The following is a 14,788-nucleotide window of genomic DNA, read 5'->3' as shown; positions in this document are numbered from 1 at the left end:
AAGTTACTGGTGGGGTCAGGCTGGGAGCTGGTACATCCCACAGGTGATGAGCAGCTCCCACAAAACAAGCATGAAGCTCTTGGCACGGTGGCTAACAGACAGGTTGATGCCCCCAAATTCAAAGCAACCCCAAATTCAACCCCGCAGTAGAGATGGTGGCGGTCTCTGCTTAGGTAAAGTGATGAATAAATCCCAGCATATTTATCCTCTCACTCCTCCCTCCAACACCTTCCAGTATTAACAGGTACCTGGGCTGGGAGATACCTGCCTGTCCAATGAGCCACCACACAGTGCCCAAATTGATAAAGAATAATAAAGCTCTTGATAACATCCTTCAGTGCATGAGGAAATCAGTTTGGATCTGACCAAGCATCACATCAGCTGAAACTGGAATTGCCATCTGTCAAAGAGTCAACATCTGGTTTTACCCTGAGGGACTGAAACAACAGTATGCAAAATTAAACAATAAAGGCATTATTTGGGAAAGGGGCTTCAGATCAGTGGGACATGAGAACCAAAAGAAAAGAGACAGGCACAAGTGCTGTTCAGCTGTGCTCCTGCCTCTCGGATGCTCAAGTCTGCTAAGCTTTTGCCCTCGTCTGCTCATTTGCTTACTCCCCCGGTTACAACCTGGTTTCCCTTTACTGGAGACAGCTTTAGCCTGGGGAAGTTATGGAAAGCAATAAAAAAAAATAAACTGTTTCTGGGTCACCACCAGTTCCAGTCCCCAGGGGGTCATTTGAACAATTTCTCCTTCGCCTCTGTGAAAGCCGAGACTTGGTCCCCAAAGGTTATTCCATCAATAACTCCTAAACTATCTTAAGGGCAGCAGCCTTATCCCCAAAGAGCTTTTGAAGCCGTGTTGAAAGGGCCTCCTAGATGGCAGGTTTTGGCTGAGCTGGTGTATTTAAGCAAAAAGAGACGATGTTCCTGAGGTCAAGGCGATGGGACCGCACGCCACTCGGGGCAGGGTTTCATGCAGCACACGGGACACGGGTCCCCACACCCCCCACGCAGCAGCTCGAGCACCCCTGAGGGCTCAGGTGTACACAAGTGCCTGTCCCCTTGGCTTCCTCTTGCTCAAAGATGCTCAGAAGAAATACTCTTCATCCCCTTGAGCTGAAGGGTTTTCCTTCAGGGGTCATTAACCTTAGTGGCAAACAGCTCGTTCTGGAGCAGAGCAGGCACCCCTAATTACCCACGGCCCAATTCACCCCAAATCCATGAGGAGAGGAGGGTCTGCACCACAACCGAGACAAGAAGAAGGGCACCGTGGGCTGCTCGGACCATGGGATCAGGCAGCAACATCCTTACACAAATGGCCGCTCCCCAGGGACACCTCTTCTAGCCCACCCCCTGGAGCAGAGATGTGCATCCCTGGGAAACCCAGCCCATAATACAGTTTTTCTGCAGGTATTTACAGCCAAGGGCTATCTCCCCTTGCCTTGAGTCCAGCCTACGCTCCTGTATTGACCTTGAGCAAAACCTCCGGCACCCGTGACTCAGTTTCCCATCTCTAAACCCCCAAACACATCCACCTCCATCTGTTCCTCTTTGCGCACAAGCATCAGCTCTTCCCAGATCGCTGCTCGCTGCCACACCGGCACGGTGACCCCGGCGGGGGCTCCAGCCCCTCACAGACCCGGGGAAAACAAACCAGCCAAAAGCAGAACCAGGCTCAGGCAATCTCTTTTTTTGACACAGTGACTTTGCTGAGAGACAAAACGCTGCCACAGAAAAAAATAAAATAAAATAAAATAAAAGTCAGGGCATTGTAGAGCGTGCCATGCCCGGAGAAACTTTCTGAAAAGGGGCAAAAGAAAATGAATGGTTTGCAGGATGAGGGCTGGCTGCAGAAGGGCATCTTCTTGCCGTCGCTTGCACTTTTTAATTTCCAGCACCTGTTTTTCCCAGCACGCAGCAGCAGAACAGGTGATGGGCACAGCTGCTCGCAGCACGGGTGCTGTGTAACAGGGACCTCTTACAGCAATTACTTTCCGAAGGCGTGACCCTGCAAACACGGCCCACGAGGCCACAGATCCACGCGGCACCTCCCTGCCAGAGAAAAGGCTTGCAAGGAGAGGAAACCAAGGCAGAAGACAGTGAGTGTCTCCCATCAGCAAGGCTTTCCACATCTGCTCGGTCCTCTCCCCCCGCATAAGCTGAGGCCACTGCACCGGTGAGAACGCGCTGCACATCCCGGGTGCGCTACGGGGGGCGGAAAGGTTTCGGAGGGAGGGAGGAACGATTGCAAGGTGCACCAGCGAGACGGAAGAGCAAAACCTGCGCCGCGAGGTATGTGCGGTCTCCGTGTGAGGAGCAGCAAGGTGCAGTGGAGCAGCAGGTACTGTGGTGTGCTCCATTCCCCATCAAACCTTGCACTAATTAGCGTGCTCCGTTCCCCATCAAACCTTGCACTAATTAGTGTGCTCCGTTCCCCATCAAACCTTGCACTAATTAGCGTGCTCCGTTCCCCATCAAACCTTGCACTAATTAGTGTGCTCCGTTCCCCATCAAACCTTGCACTAATTAGCGTGCTCCGTTCCCCATCAAACCTTGCACTAATTAGCGTGCTCCATTCCCCATCAAACCTTGCACTAATTAGCGTGCTCCGTTCCCCATCAAACCTTGCACTAATTAGTGTGCTCCGTTCCCCATCAAACCTTGCACTAATTAGTGTGCTCCGTTCCCCATCAAACCTTGCACTAATTCAGCTGGGCTTTGCTTCCCTGCTTACCCTGATTTCACCCAAAGAGCCACTTTATTTCATGTAGGGTTTCCGCACCGAAACCACTGGCAGCGCACGATCAAACCAAAGCACTGAAGCTTCAAGGTTAAGAATTCCTGGCTGCCTTCCTCGCTGCCAAGGAAGAAATTGCTCTCCAATAATAATTAGAAGAGAAGAAGAGAGGAGTTAAAAAAAAAAAAAAAAAAGGAATAAAAAGTGAAAATCCCGACACTTCAAACCTTCAAAGCGCAGTCAGACGTGCCAACGCTCCCAGCGATGGGAATGAGCCTGCAAAATAGATGGGGGAGGTTCAGCTCTTCCAAGCCCTGGCCCTATAACTTGGTTTGTCCCCATCACACGTACCGTCGGTCTACCCCGGAGCTCACCGGTGCAAGCGCTGGCCTCCCATCATGTCTAAAACTGCTTGGGCAACAGCCACGTCTCAAAAGCTTGCAGCATCAGCCTGCCTGCCAGGCTCCTGGCTGGGAATAAGACCACGAGGGCATCTAAATCTCACGCTCCCCGGAGTGCTTTAGGGCTACACGTTATGGTGGAACACCAGCCTGTTGCTGGACTTGAAAAATACCCTGCGAAAAACCAATGCACTTCTAGGTCAAAATAAACAAAAAGAAGTTTTGACCAATCCGCCTTTGCTGATGAAGGACCGCTTCAATGAAATGGTCGTGGACCAGCCCAAAACACGCATCCGAGATGAAGGATCATGCTGGGACCCGTGTCCCAGGATAGTCTGAGCAAATAAATCCCCAGAAGCCAGGGAGACTCAAGGCTATCTCTGACTCAGCACTCAGCCTGCTCCGCCAGGAGAGATGCTACATTTCTCTTTGTTCTCCCATGCATTCGTTAGCACTCAGCTCCATTCTCTTCAGATGATATTTATATTTCTCTAATCTACTGGCTGTGATGGATGAGGAAGAGACTTCTCCCTACAAAACCATTTACAATGGAAAAAAGCCACGAGCACAATATAGAACTTTTGTGAGTGTGTCGCTTTAGACAAATAAACACTGCTCCTTTCTCTAAAACATCTAAACATCTTGTAGAGGAAATATTAGATCTCAGTTGACTGGAAAATGAAACTAGTTTTATGTTCTCTTCCAAAGCCTCTTGTGATATTACCAGTATTTTTTTTTCCCCCTGTCGAGAATAATGGCTTTTCTACAGGCCAGCAGATAGGAAAGTGCTTACATATATTTCTAGATGCAAACGCTTCCCTGAATTACCTTGTCTTAATGTACTTCAGAGTTTGGTGCAAGTTCCTTGATAATAAGAGCCTGTGGAGAAAAGCCATGTTAAATAAATCAGTCACTTCAAAAGCGCTATAAGATGATGATAAAGGAGTCCCACGGGAGTCCACACCGGTCTTGGGAAGCAGCTGTTTTAGGGCTGTTACAACATCAGTAATCCCATGCAACCGGAGGCACACCCGAAGCAGAGCTATTTAGGTTTTGGGTTTGGTTGGTTTTTTTTTCAGCAAATTCCCTCCTGTGGATTAAGGATAAAAGGTAATGAACCGCCTCCAAACGCAACACAACCACCTCAACTCAGCACACGGCTAAAGCCGTATCTGCTTGGAAAGTGCAGAAATTTTCCCAACTGTGCCCTTGCAAAGAAAAAAAAATAAATTAACTTCTTGCTGAAAACCTGAGAATCCCAAATCAAAGCAATAAGCCAGCAAACAAGCTCTGACTGAGTTTATTTCCCGATATCTGTCCTCCCCGTGCCATAAAGCCTGGCATACCACAATCCCAATCCCAAACAAAGCATCACTAGTTTTTTTAATCTGCAAATGTAAAACCAGCAAGAAGTAGGAGTTCCATAAAAACAAAATCTTCTCAAAGCAAACACGTTATTTATTTTTTTTAACCATATTTTGACGAAAATCTAATTTTCAGTCCCAAAAAAATGTTTCAGTGGAAATGCTGGACTAGCCACACAGAGAAGCCCATGAATGAGGAAATGTTTCCATTCCCTTTAGGATGTGAATTACAAAACAAAGGGCACGAAAACATCCTACATTGTCACTACTTATCATTCCTGGTTAACAATATAAGATATATGATAGAAGCAAAACAATTTGGTGGCAGAACATCATAACTGAAGTCTGTTTTCCCTAGAAACTGCATAACCATTTGAATTAATTTAATTTGAAATATCAAATTAAATTAAACTGTAGAATAATCCCCAAGGGAAAGCATATTTCATTTGCAATGTCTTCTGATAGAGTATTCTCTGCCAAAAGTTTTGCTATGCATCTGGCTTTGGATCTAAATTTATTACATTAGCTCTGGGAAGACTTTTAATAGAAAGTGAGATTAAAGGGAAAGAAAATAAAGAAAAGGAACTTCTGATGGCGGAGGGGGGAAAGACCTCAAACACGATAAAGACCAAAAGAAGTGCTGAACAGGGATGAATCTGGGCTGCTGTATCTCACCTGGCTCTGCCTGGACTGGTTTCAACCCCCAATCAAAGCGGAATGAGATGTGTCATTAAATAACTCAAGTAGTGACATTGCACGTCTCCATATGCACAAATCTGATGTCTTCAAAACTACCTGACAAGCTATGACATCTTCTTAAACTTGCCAGCCAGCCTAATATCAACCAACAGGGGGGAAAAAAAAATATAAAAAAATGGGTCAGAAGATGATGAATGGAGAAAGATTAAGTGCTTTCTAAATCAGCTTTGAAGGACAGAGACATGAAGGAAAGCACTTTCTTGGTCAGCTGGAGCCAGACTAGGATTTTCATTTCCAAAGGACAATAAAAGGGAGGGGGGGGAAATATCAAAAACCACCAGAAGAACACTGTCTTATTAGTAATAGCTACCTTGCTTTTTAAATAATCTTACAGATAAATACAATGTAGGACAGATCTCAAACACACTTCGGTTCAACAGGTTGGGAGGAGGGAGGTGGTGACCCCATCAGTTTTCAAAATATAGGTCACACACAAAAGCAGCACTTACAAAATGAACGCTCTTGCTTTTCACGGCAAGAAATTGAAGAAAATTGCAGCCAGCAGACGCCAGTAGGTTGATGCAGTGGGAATAATCTATTTTTTATTTTTCTTCTTCTTTTTTTTTTTTTTATTTAACTTTCCCCTGTGAGCAAATACAGAGCAGCAGATGTTGGCATGGAAGAAGGGATTTGCTCTAAACAAACAACCCAGTCCCTCCAAGAAAAGCTTTGCACCAAACCAAACCCAAACACACACACCCGCATCCCCTTCCCTCTCCTGGCCCCCCTAAAATAAATAGCCCCGCTCAAGCGATATCTTAATCAAATCAGAAAGCATTAGGACTTGAATCTCCAGCGCTTTAGTAACCTCCCCGTTTGTTTTAAATCTTGATTGGAAGAATTATCCTGACAAGAAAATTAGTGGGAAGTCAATAAGCCTGTAGCCCGGAGATAGAGCTGTGAGTAACCGGCAAGAGAATTCATTTGATCACGCACACAAACGCGCTTGAGACGATGGACTGACTTGGCTGGCAAAGTTCATTACGATTTTAACCATGAAACCATGAAGTGCAGGTAATCATATTTAAAGAGATAAGAAACACGACTAGCGCAGGCCTTAGCCGCGACACAGGAATTCTCATTTATAGCAGTCACGGGTGGAAAATCAATACCCAGTTTTGGATGCAAAAGGAATGTCAGACTTGACAAAGCTTCTTTGGATTTTTCTCCCCCCTCTCCCCTGCTCTTCCACTGCTTCAAAACCAAAAAACACAAGGAGATTTGCATGCTCGCTGCATCCAAGGCTCCCCCCCCCCCCCCCCCCCCCGCCCCAACTTGGCTTGCAATTCCTCGAGATTTTCTCTGGCAACAGCCTCATTCCATCTATCCTTGTCAGAGCGCATCTTCCTCCCCGGCCCAGGCAAATTGTCTTCATGCCATTTGGTTGCAATTCTCCTCTGCCTCCTCCTGCACACACACGGCTGTATCCTGCTCCACCGCCCGGGGGGAGTTCATATTTGCAGGGGAACTGGGGAAGCCTGCTCTAAACCCCCGCTTTGGGAAGAGGACAGATTATTCTCCAACTTCTTCTAATTCATTTATAAGGTTATACAGAGGAGAATTCTGCATTTCTTTTCCCTTTTGCCCTCTACACCCTCCCCCAATAATGAATTATTGGCAGCGCATTGTTCAACAGGCTCTGATGATTACGAACTTTCTGCGCTCAAGCTTCGTTATTTATGAACTGCTTCTTTATGTAGCATTCTTTGAGAAATGGTTGATGCAAACATATTTCAGCCTTTGGGTTGCTTGCAAATGATTCACTGTGATATCGCTGAGGGCACATGTGTTCCCTTTGCCAAATGAGCCTGCCTTTGATACACGGGCTCCGAGTGATTAAACGTGAGAGCTTCGGTAGGAGAAAGAGCTACGGCAGCAGGCAGAGAGGAGCTTCCATGCAGCTTGGGGACCAGCTCACCAAAAAACACCCATCACCTCGCACAACTCCCACTGCTCTGGCTGGTGTGCAAGAGGCAAAGGTGTATTTGCAGCCTTGTAAATCAGGTAGCGCTCCTTCTGGAGCTCCTTCCCTACTTGGGTGACCTCCACCTTGCCAGGGACCTTCCAAGACATCTTCACAAGCTGGGTGACACCAGCTAAGCGATGGACACTAATGATTCCATCCGTAGGAGGCTCAGTATGGGGTGTTTGTGGGATACCTAGCAGGAAGGAGACCACACAACAGCTTTTTTTTTTTTTTTTTTTTTTCCCCCTCAAAGATGATTCCGCAAGCACAGGTGAGCTGCGCTGGAAGCAAACATGAATTTCCATCACACCACCATCAAAATAACCTAAAAACCTTATCATCCTTCAGACTTATCCGCCTAGAGATGGAACAACCAGAACCAAGGACTGGGTATAGGCCAAGCGAAACAGCAGTCTGAGCACCACCCAGAAGTGGTTTTTACATGGACAGGCTTACTTGGGCTCACCTCACCCTAATTTTCACAGCTGGGAAGGGAGAGGTTGATCCAAGCATCCCCCTCAAGAATGAAGAAATCACCAGGCAGCTCCTTGACCTCTCAACTTGCCTGCTGGTGGGATAATGAGTCCTGAAAGCTCAGTAACAGCCCCGGATTGAACGGCTGCTTGCGAAGGCAGAGTTGAAGATCCAGATTCCTTGAGATAGCTGTCAAATTAGAAGCAAGAAAAGCAGGGGGAATCTAAGTTTAAAGTAAGACTCATCTTATTTGTATATACCACACTGCACACGCCGTTTCTGACTCTCTCAGAGAGCCCCGTGCCTCTCTGAGCACCGGCAATCAAGCAGAAAAGTTCTGGGGCAAGCTGTGAAATCTCTGAAATGAAAATCAATTCCATCAATTCCATCTCCATTTCACAGGGACTAATGTGGCATTTACAACATAAACAATCGCTTCTGTTAGGGAGGGAAATTAAAAAGCTGTGCTACATAAAAAGAAACAATGTTTAAAGTTCTGGTGGAAATGAGCAGTCAGATTGGAGATAATTAGGAAAAGGGTGCGGGGCATGCAAGCACCCGGGGCAGGGAGGGTAGCGATTTCCATAGGCAGCTCTGCCACCAGCTGAGCAAAATGCCTGGAGGTCAGAGCAAGGTGGCTCTAAACATCAACAAAAAAAGCCGTGGGGGGCACTTGGAAGGGAGACAGAGGATGGGAGCTGAATTTCACAGGACAGCCAGGTCGCACCAATAACTCATCTCCATCGCCGCCAAGCTCCTCCTTTCCAGCTGGAGAGGAGCCCAAGCCAGGGCTACACGTCAATTTTACATTCCTGTCTATCAGCGCAATCATCTAGCTGTAGGATGCAAAAGTCCTTATACTTAATTACCATCACACTTTAATTTCAGCAAAGCAGTGGGGCTCGTGAGCTAGCCCCGGCTGGATTTATCCTGCCACGTGCATGAATTTTGGCTGGAAAACTGTAGAAGTGTTTGAACTGTGACAAGGGTGAAGTGCTGGAAGACCATCTCCAGAGTCCTGTTGGGTGATGCTAGCACAGAATTTAATTAGCTCTCATCCAAACACTGGTAAGTATGCAAACTCAGCCGTGAGATGCGGTGGCTTGTGAGAGGAGAGGACTGGATGTGCCCCGAGAGGTCTTCCCCAGTGCTACGTCTGCATAATCTCACAGCCATCTCCCGCGCACGTGGTGCTTTCCAATACGAGCTGGAAACAGATTAAATGTATCTTCCCCTGCCACGAAGACTTCGCTTTTTCTTTGCACACAGCCAAGGAGGACCTGTAAGAGACTCAAAGCAATCCCTGCACTCTGCTCAGCTCTGATAAAGCAGCAGCCCAGTTTGCAACACCACGCATGAAAGGAGACGGGGATGAGCGTCCAGGTGACAGCAGTGACAACGCCTGGAGGAGGAGGAAACACCACCGAAGAGGACTAAGTGAGCAGACGGGGGCTGTTTTGTCTGCGGAAGAGATGACTGAGGAGAGCCACAGGAATAATCTTCAAACACATAAAAAGCCAGTGGCAGGAGGGAGGAAAACTACTCTCCATGTCCACAGCAGACAGGATAAAAAATAATGAGCTTAAATTGCAGCCAACAAAAAGTTAGGAAAGACATTAGGAAAAACTTGCTGAGGGAAAGAAAAAAAAAAAAAAGAAAGCTTTGCACAGTCTCCACCACTGCAGGCTGTTAAGTACAGCTTAGATAAACCTATTTCAGAGGTTGCAAAAGCATAAAGGTCCTGGTCCTGGAATCGGTGATGCACTTGCTAGTCAGTCGAACCACCACGTGCAGTCACGGAAAAGTTGTCATAAAAGGGCATCCCGAGGCAGCATGGCAGAGAGACCACATAAACGGCACGGGCTTCATGGCTCTTCGGCCCTGTCCTGACCTGTGCCAGGTGCTGCTGAGCAAAGCTTATCTGCCCAGGATTACATGTAACCTCAACGCGGCAGGGACACGGTGCTTTTCTCCCAACCCGTCTATCAGCACCCTAACACGCACTGAAATCTCCCCATGAAAAAGGCTAGATCCTATTTTCCCCGGGTCAGGACAATGCATTTCACTGGAAAAAGATCTTTCCGTGGCAGAAGGGAAATGATAAAACACACCCAACAAACAAAACCCACCAAGTCTTAATTTTCCTGTGAACGTGAAGCAGCTTCGGGCATGACTGGCTTACAGATGACACCAGATCATTACACCGGATGGCTTGATTTACCTTGATCAGAACAGCAATTTAGTAAACATTTCTTTCCAAAGAGCGCTAATCACTTTTTCCCCTCCTTTCATGTGCACAAAGTAAGATTGAAACGCGCTGTACAAATTGCTTGCCACAGTCCAAAAAATGCTAATAAGCTGCAAATATCTAAATCACGGCTCCAGCCCTCGCATGATAAGGTAAGAAAACAGTGTCAGTGCATACAGAACTATTATTTACTGGTGTCAGAAATAACTATCGCATTTACATAACTGTGAGCCTGCGTGACAACTCCTTCCGGGAAACTGCTTTAGCTGCAGAAAAAGCCGCGACTTGAATGAATTGGGTGTTTTTTTAAATGGCAAGAAAATATGAACCGGGATGCAAGCGCTTAACCTTTCAAGGTCTCTTCTCAGCTACTAATCCATGTGAAAGCGGGGAGAAACGGGTTCTTTGATAAATAAACAAACAAACGTACTTTTCGGCGCCTTCCTCGGCTGTGCTAATTCTTGCTATATTATTAGCTCCAAGTGTGGATGGCGGCACTAGCTAATTGAGCTGATCAGAGCTATTATGGGGTTGATGACAGCGAGGGTTCCCTGGAAGGCGCGCTGATGCAAACCTTTGGTGTCGATGGTCTCTCCCCCTCTCTTTGCTCTGTGCAGGTCCTGAGCTGCCTACAGCCAGCATCAGCTTTTAAGGCACCTTGTGTTTTGTGCTGGGACCTGCAGCTGAGCCAGAGTGGTAAATTAATACTGACCATCTCAATGCAAAGGCAAAGATCTGCCTGGCTGCTGGACCTCTCCCAGGGGGTACCAGGTGCTCCCGTGAGCATCACACTGCACGTCCTCCGGGCTCCGGCACACGAGCACCCACACATTGGGTGTGTTTCCCTTTGCAAGGCCACCACACGTAGAGGTGTTATCCTGTCACATACCTCTCCTGTGGCACGACCCTGGCCCACAGGCATCTGTTTCCTGCACACACTGGAGCTGTGCACGGAAGGGCCAGTCTGGAGCATCCCTCGCACTGGTTAAATCAGCGCTGTGGCTAAGACTCTCCTGCCAGCTTCAGCAGCAGTGGGTGCATCTGCGAACACCCGGCTCCAGCAAAGCCTTAGCACCTCTGCCAGCTCTTTCCCCTCCTCCAACCTCAGCTCCCCATGATCTTTCAGGGAGCACTCCCAGCTAACAGGGCATGCCAGGACCATTCCCCCTCATTTTATCGTACCCTCTGGGCTGGCAGCTCAAGTTAATACTTCCCTGTTAAAAGGAAAAGGGGTTAAAAAAAATAATAATAAAAAGCCATATTGATTTACATTACCCTAGGGGAATACTGTCAGAGTTCAAACATAGATTTACGAGGGCGGGAGTATATATTGACTCAGACTCTCCAAGGGCTTGGGCGCAAGGAAGGGGCAGCGGAGGACTCTTATCTCGCTCACACTATGATAAAGCCTGGGTTGACTTCACTGAAGCCAACCGAGGATTTACACCACAAGTAAGATTAAAATCTAGCCCTGACTCCAGTAAAAATCAAGTGAGCTACTAAGGATTAGGGTGCTGCTAAAAACTGATTTTCACTGCAGCCACTGAACAGAAACATCAAGCAATGAAAGCGGAGTGGACGGGGAAACGTCTCTGGGCTGTCCCCACATCAAGGGAAGCCAGGAGCGCTACACATCCACAGCAAACGGAACAGAAGAAAATCATCAGCTCTGGCCACTGGCATCATCTCCTTTCAGCAAGGAGGAAAAGCGGGGTTTTGTGAGGGGGATGCAAAGGAAGGAAACCGAGGTCTTCCTTTCTTCCCGGCAGAGGAAGCAATAAAGCCTTGGCAGGAGCTTGGATAAAGGGTTTCTACACAAAGGTAACGTAATGGTTAGACAAACCCTGGTTTCTGCCTTGAAAATGAGCCCCCTTAAATCTGCAGCTGAGCTTTTCCTGCAGTTTTGCCGCTGAAGCCGTAGTTCCAAGCCGCAGAGCTTGCAGGGTCCCTTGCTCACCCACCCCACCGCACCCACAGCCCCTGGAGGAAAGAGTGACTTTTCTAAGGCATCTCCCCAGCCTCAGAAGTCATCAGAGAGAGATGCTGGGGAGGCCGACAGCATAAGCACTGCTGCCATCGTGGTGCCTGCCCCTCCTGCAGCGGGCACTATGCAGCAGCGCACGCCACTTCCAGCATCCCCGGCCCCATCCATCCCCGCATCCTCAACCTCCCTGCAAGGACCTTTCCGCCTCTACACTTTTCCCAGAGAAACACTGAGGTAAGGCTGTGCAAATGCTCACTGGTATTTCAAACCCCCCAATTAATGGCAAAAGAATTCATGCATTTAAGCATTAAAAAGGTGCTTAATCGGAATAAATTCCGCCTTGTTATTTTCCAAGATTCCCCTCCCACTCCCACAGCTGAAGGAAATTTAACAGGGAGACACAACCTACACGCCTGTTCCTCAGTCCGCCTCCCCCAGCCAGCAGAAGCCACCGTCACCCCGTGTTCGCTCATTAATGAGTTGCTTTGTAAGACTGAGTAATATTATGCAGCTCAGTGTATTCCAACCTGAGGTTGCAGCAAGGGAAGGTTATTTTAAGCTAATTGTCTGGGTATGTCCCTCCACAGATCAAGCATCCCTCTCCCTCTGTGTAAACTAGGTCCGATACGATAGAGGGGAGAGTTAAAAGCATCAGCAAGGAAGAAACAATCCTGTGTGCATCACCTTTAATAAAGCCCAAACTCCTATTTCAAAGGCTAGCTGGTTTTAATCTTTGTAATAGGTTTCCATGTTCCTACAGTTTTAACAGGTTTGTGGCTTCTGCATTTAGCACTAGAATAAACAATGCTCCAGTAATTGCCAGGTCACTGTTATTTACTTCTGTCTTTTTTTAAAAAAAAAAAAACCTTCCCATACAGCTGCCCTGAGTGGGCTAGACTGTAATTTTCTTTACTGTCTCACACTAATGAAGGCAAGAGGGCAGGAGGACCAAGTCAGATGGTGGAAAAAGGAGCCAAACAGCCCAGTTGACTTTCAACACAATATTAAAACTAACTCCCACCTGTAACAGATTAATTGGCCTGGTCTTTGACAGCCTGATGGGGAATAAAGACAAACACTAGAAACCCAACGCATCATTGTTTTTAATTATAGCTGTTTTTTCTTAGCTGGAAGGATTTTTTCCCCACCTGTATGTTTTCTACGCAATTTATGATGAGCAGATAAGAGGGACCGGGCCAGTGCAAAGGATGAAGAGGGGACAGCAAACCAGGTGTGCCACAATCCCCAGAGCTGGGATTTATGATGTTTCCTTCTGCGTAATGGGTCTCTGGTCTCCAGGCGCCATCCCCCAAGAAAACACAATGTACATTTTTATCTCCTTGCTGCTACCAGCCAAGCCATCAGGACGCAAAAGACGGAGCCAGAAGGCGGTACGGTGCTGCTGAGACACCACCGATGGGGTTATTACAAGAGCCATAGGGTAAGAGACAGGAAAATGCTTTGTGAGAGGGAAGGAGAGGAACATCCTGCCTCTACACGGGGTGGGACGGGACACTGCCAGCTCAGAGAATCTTCTCTGCCTGTCCCTCTTCCACACCTCCTCCCCCTCTCCTAGGCTTTCTCCATCCAACCTGCTCGTGGGGTAGCTGCACACAGCAGGAAACCGATGCATTAGCAGCTCCAGTGCCCGACGCCGACCTGCCGATGCTGCTCTGGTAACGACACCTCCGGTTGAATTCACCCCACGCCAAGGCATGGTGGGGTGAGGGGAGGGAGAGTGGCACCCTGACACAGCCCTGTGCACTTGACAAACCGGTGTCATCCTCTAATGGGGGTGGGAGAAGGGCATTTTGCAAGGTCCCCGTGCAGCCTGCCGCTCTGCAAGGATGCCGGTGGGAGCGCAGCCGCAGCAGGGGCAGTGGCTGCAGGGAGCAGGTCACGATGCTCAGCGGGTATCCCGCAGCAGGCAGCGGGAGATACGCCACGTCCTTTTGATGAGCCTACAGGCACTTCCCAGTGGGTCCCCTCCCCAGCTTTTAGGAAAACCAGTTCATTTTCCTGAAATACCACGGCAAAAGGTGGGATGGTATTCCTCAATCCTCTTACACCACTGCCCTGGAAGCGCTTCAGTCGCATTCCCTGGCTGCTCCTCTCCCAAACTCCTTGAATTCCTTGAATTTGAACAGCAATTTGCTATGTTCTGGCACAAATGTCCATCTGTATCCTGCCTGGGAAGAAAAGGAAAGCTGCACGGCACAGGTCACCCAGCAGACACAGTAGAGGAAGCAGAGTCCATGTTCCAGCCAGAGCATCCCAAGAGTTTGTAGCTCTAAATTTAAACTCTTTCTGCAGGTTAAGCCAGTACTGGAGTGTTTCACGACAGTGCCTATTCACTGATTGAACTCTGCCACGAGGCACTGGAATAGCACTGGATAATTCATGAAGGGGGAACGGGAATGTTTAGAGCTAGTTGGGAAATTTGCTTCCGCGAGAAAGCACAGCAAAAAGTGATGGAGGTGCTGAGGATTTCACTACATCAACATTTTTTTTCTGCAAGTTGTCTTGCTGGAAGCTGGTAGTTTTCAAGAGCAAGGAATGCTTGGTTTAAATACAAGCCATCAAATTTTGGCCAAAATTAGCAATATGTTCTTTCTTTGATACACTCAACTAGTTGATAAAAAACAGACAGTTCCTGCTGAAAAGCCCATACTAAAAAAAACCCCAACTTATTTTCGGGGGGTGGGGGGAGAAAGAACAAAATCTGCTATCAGATCAACTGTTACTGTGGGGCAAAAATCCTAATCCCATATGCCGCAGTTTACTCAACCATCTATATTGCATGTACTGACTGCTTCTGGAAGAGAGAGATGTGAACAGCAATCTCAGAAAAG

At 47.7% G+C, this 14,788-nt stretch overlaps 1 protein-coding gene across 3 annotated transcripts in view; it reads right to left on the bottom strand.

The window, feature by feature from the left end:
- KIRREL3 (kirre like nephrin family adhesion molecule 3) overlaps positions 1–14,788 on the bottom strand; it is a 339,016-nt gene that overhangs the window by 206,461 nt on the left and 117,767 nt on the right. The gene's annotated exons all lie outside the window — the stretch shown is intronic.

Source organism: Falco cherrug, chromosome 17 (genome assembly GCF_023634085.1).
Source record: "Falco cherrug isolate bFalChe1 chromosome 17, bFalChe1.pri, whole genome shotgun sequence".
Classification (NCBI taxonomy): domain Eukaryota; kingdom Metazoa; phylum Chordata; class Aves; order Falconiformes; family Falconidae; genus Falco; species Falco cherrug.
Note: the sequence above shows the minus strand (reverse complement) of the source record. Positions and strands in the feature narration are given on the sequence as shown.